Source organism: Ptychodera flava, chromosome 4 (genome assembly GCF_041260155.1).
Source record: "Ptychodera flava strain L36383 chromosome 4, AS_Pfla_20210202, whole genome shotgun sequence".
Classification (NCBI taxonomy): Eukaryota; Metazoa; Hemichordata; class Enteropneusta; family Ptychoderidae; genus Ptychodera; species Ptychodera flava.
Genome location: NC_091931.1, coordinates 27,269,530 through 27,274,336, shown reverse-complemented (window position 1 = coordinate 27,274,336; position 4,807 = coordinate 27,269,530). Strand labels below are relative to the sequence as shown.

Sequence of the window (4,807 nt, the reverse complement as noted above, 5' to 3'; positions counted from 1 at the left end):
TGTAATGCAGTGGTGATTTGTGCCTTCAAAGCTAGAGTTCACAAGTAGCAGGTTTCATGGACAACACACATTGGCTGTGGACAGACTGGTATTAAAGCTAGGTTTGGAGCCATTGCCTTGAAAGAGTGTTGTAACTGTGTGTGTTCAGTTATTCAACCTGCAGATTTTCTTTAATGTGCATACCAGTATTGTTTAAACACTGAACATTCATTGAAGAAATTTTTACTGTTTGTCATTATACAGTCTTTCATCAGAAAACGCAGGAACTCAACACAGTAATCGTAGGTATTTTTGTTAAATATCACTTTACTTTGCCATGCTTTTGATGCTACAGTAATTACACAGTGAAGAGAGGAAAACAATAAACATCCTTCAAAATCACATCAGTACATAAACCACAGCTGACACACAGGAACACATGTCCACAAAATACTGATACACTACTTCCATAGGAACGTCATGACACATTGAAAGTTACAGATCAATTTCATTAGAACCCAGTGAAATAACATCAGCATTCACAGCTGGAGTATTTCTCAGACATTTCAGGTACAGAATAAAGCTGTATAATATATACAAAGTTTCCCACCAGTCATGTCCTCCTTCCCTGCTTTGTTACTACGAAGATTAAGCAACATGTACAATCCTACATGTGATACTTGCTTTAAGTAAACAACCAAACGACTCAAAATCTCAAAAAGTCTCGATGAACTTATTTCATAATGCAATTGGCAATTTTTCCCATCCCTCTGAACCAAAATGTTTTCATCCCACCTTCCCTGTATATTGGAATGACACAACCTTTTGCCAAAATGTCAGGCAACCCTACTAACATTCAAAGGTTGATCCCGCACAAATATAAACAGAACATATAAATGACAAAATCTGCCATCAGTAATCTTCAATTTACCATAGACATTACACCCTATGTGTAAAAATTTATTTTTTATAATTCATGGATTGCTTTTTGTATGCAAAAAAGTAAATCACTGTATATTTTCCCCAATAAATTAAAGGTTTGTCAAAATGTAATGTACAGACAAGAGTTGCAAAAGTATAGTACATAGTATATCTACAAGTTTTGCCTAAAGAAAAACATGCTACTCTGTGAATTCTAAAACAGAATTTGAAGGAAAAGATTGAAATTCTAAAATACTGTATTTCCATACTCTCACTTGTCTATCAACTATATAAAGTTGTATCGGTAAGAATTTGAAGGTAGAGGACAAGGATAGTGTATTTATGCACTAACTCCACCTGGTAGATTACAGAGCCTGTGTAGAACATAGTATACTTGACATTGACCAGAATACTATCCAACAATTTGTGAACTCCCATTATGGCAAACGTTGGGTTTCTATTTTTGCAATCACTCTACTGGACGACAAAGAAGAGATGTACGTTTTATTTAAGCAATCACTCCTTTCGACAACATGGTAGAGATGGATGTTCTATTTCCACCTGGTAGCAAATACTCCACTGGACAACAGCTAGAGAAGACAGTCACTGACATAGGAAAGCAATATGAAGGAATTCTTCACAAAAAATGGGTATGATGTGCCAAAGTGAGAACAATACTGTCCCATGACTGGGCATTTGTCATGTACCGATAATAAAACGAGATTTTTTCTTCCACAGAGGAGTACGTCCTCTTTTGAAATGGATCAAAATTGACAAAATAGGGGCTGTTACAACAGCACTAATAGCACCTAGCCTACATTTGAATAACACCAATTACAACATTTATAATGCTTTGTGGGAAGGACACGATGAGTGTCACTATGGAAAGCTATGAACGGCTGTAAGTCTCTGAGACAAACTTGTACAGAGTCTCATACACTTCAACATCTACATCTTCACATTCATGGTATCACTGCCTCCCAGTTTGATTGGGACCGAATTTATTACATTCTGATTAAAACTGACTGCCTGTGAAGGCTTATACTGTATAATGATACAAAACATCCAAGTTCAAGCACACAAGTGCTGCTGCTGCCTCAATTTTGCCACATTTTTCTGCCACGTTAGGAGAAGAAATGACACATACATTTGATACAGAACCACATTACATACCAGTATTACGGAAAGACATGCATAAAATTTACTTCTGCTTTGCGTAACATTTCCTGCGTATATACATGGATATATTAAACACAAATGTTCTATGTCATAGCTTTATAAACAGCAGTGCTGGAGATATAGAAGTTGCTGACAGTTACCATATTGTGCAAAATCATTTTCTAGTCCCTTCACCTAAATTTATGGTGTACAGGTCCTACAACACTGGTAAAAATAGCGTCAATGACACTGTAGCTCCCATCCTGGACTATTTAGTGTTTGTTCTCTGGTCAGATATTTGAACATGTGTGAAAGGGATAAAGTGCATGAAGTGAAAATACTTAAATGTAATGTACTGGAGACAGTGAAATATGTTTAATGTAATTATTCAGAATATAAAATGGAAAAAATACAGAATTAGATATATCGAATACTGTGATACAACCATTAACTCAACAAGTCATTTACAATGACATAGTCCCCACTTGTAATAGGAGTATTAGTCTTGATGGGGCAGGAAAATGTGGTCATTAAGAAGTATCACTGGAGTGTATATGTTGAGATCTATGGGCACATAGGTCTATGTCGTTGTTCCCAATTTGAAACACATGAGGCATGTCTAAGTTATGGTTCTAAATCGGGAAAAAAGATCAGACCTCTAGCAGTATTGGCCAGCCAAGAAATACATATGCGCATTATAAATGAGGTACAAGATGTGACATCTTAAGGTCTAATATCCTATCAAAATTGCAGGGTATAGAACTTGTGGTTACTGAAATATGCATATATATGTATAATCAAGGTCAAAGGTCATCGAGGTCACATGACATTTTGAAAAAAAAAAATTATATTGCTAATTAATCCCTATATGCCAAAAAATCAGATCTCTAGCTCTATTCGCTTGCCCAGAATTAGATGTGTACATAATTAATGAGGTAAAGCGTGTGTTGTCATAAGGTCTCCCATCCTACTAAATACAAAGGACATAGCACTTGTGGTTACTTATTTATTGACATAAACATATATTTTAGGTAAAAGGTCATCGAGATCACATGACATTTGGTCAAAAATTTCTCTCCTATAGTTATCCCTATATACCAAAAATCAGACATCCAGCTCTATTGGCTCGCTCAGAATGAGATATGCGCATAATTATTGAGGTACAGTATGTGGCGTCATAAGGTGTCCAATCATACCAAACATGAAGGGTGTAGCACTTGTGGTTACCGAGTTATGGAAAAATATGTATATTTGAGGTCAAAGGTCACCGAGGTCACGTGACATTTGGTCAAAAAAATTGTATTGCTAAGTTATCCCTATATACCAAAAATCAGACCTCTAGCGCTATTGGCTCGCTCAAAATTGATATGTGCATAATAATGAGGTACAATATGTGGCGTCATAAGGTGTCCCATCATACCATACATGAAGGCTGAAGCACTTGTGGTTACTGAGTTATGGACAAATATGTATATTTGAGGTCAAAGGTCATTGAGGTCACGTGACATTTTGTCAAAAAAATTGTTTTGCTAAGTTATCCCTATATACCAAAAATCAGACCTCTAGCTCTATTGGCTCGCTCAAAATTAGATATGTGCATAATTAATGAGGTACAATATGTGGCGTCATAAGGTGTCCCATCATACCATACATGAAGGCTGTAGCACTTGTGGTTACTGAGTTATGGACAAATATGTATATTTGAGGTCAAAGGTCACCGAGGTCACGTGACATTTTGTCAAAAAAATTGTTTTGCTAAGTTATCCCTATATACCAAAAATCAGACCTCTAGCTCTATTGGCTCGCTCAAAATTAGATATGTGCATAATTAATGAGGTACAATATGTGGCGTCATAAGCTGTCCCATCATACCATATATGAAGGGTTGTAGCACTTGTGGTTACTGAGTTATGGACAAATATGTATATTTGAGATCAAAGGTCATCAAGGTCACATGACATTTTGTCAAAATATCCGAGATATCTGCGTGAACAGACGGACATGACCCAATCTATAAGCTCACTGGACTTCATCCGTGGGGACTAAAAATTGTGTCACTGCATCCTTTTTGCAATATGAATACGATGAGAAACTAAATTTTTATTTTTTGTGGCCTTATACATGGGAGTCTATGGAGATCTGCCTTATACATGGGAGTCTATGGACGTGTAAACTAAAAATATGCAAATTTCACCACGATTTGCCCAAATTTGGGAAAGGTCACTCCTATGCACTTCCATACCAAGTTTCAAATCAATCGGACTTGTGGTTTCAGAGCAGAAGATTTTTGACCAAAAATGGGAGAAAATTACAAAAAAATTCATGAAAAATAGCAAGTCCAAGATACTGACCCAAGATGCGCACAATCATTTCATGTCAGCCCAAAGTACTTACATGCTAATTTTTCATGTAATCTGCTCAGTGGTTATTGAGTTTTTTCAATTTTGACTGTTTTTACATTTTTTCACTTAATTTGCATATTTTTGGCAATGACAACTTCATTTGAACAAAATCTCATCTACAGCCCATCATCCATGTACACACCAAATATCAAGATGAAATGTACAGCGGTTTTGGAGTTTTTGATGTTGACGGACAGACATACAGACATACAGACATACAGACATACAGACATACAGACGTACAGACATACAGACATACAGACATACATACATACAGACATTTTCCTAGCCTATAAGAATAGCTTCCATTGCCATATATACATATGGCTATGGGAGCTAAAAATCAC

General features: G+C 36.2%; 1 long non-coding RNA gene across 1 annotated transcript; it reads right to left on the bottom strand.

Moving 5' to 3' along the window:
• Window positions 1–288: 288 nt before the first annotated feature.
• Window positions 289–2,307, bottom strand: LOC139131343 (uncharacterized). The gene is made up of 2 exons (XR_011552104.1): window positions 1,462–2,307; window positions 289–1,257 (listed from the first exon to the last, which is right to left on the bottom strand). It is a non-coding gene; the product is annotated as an uncharacterized lncRNA (long non-coding RNA).
• Between the last annotated feature and the right edge of the window lie 2,500 nt (window positions 2,308–4,807).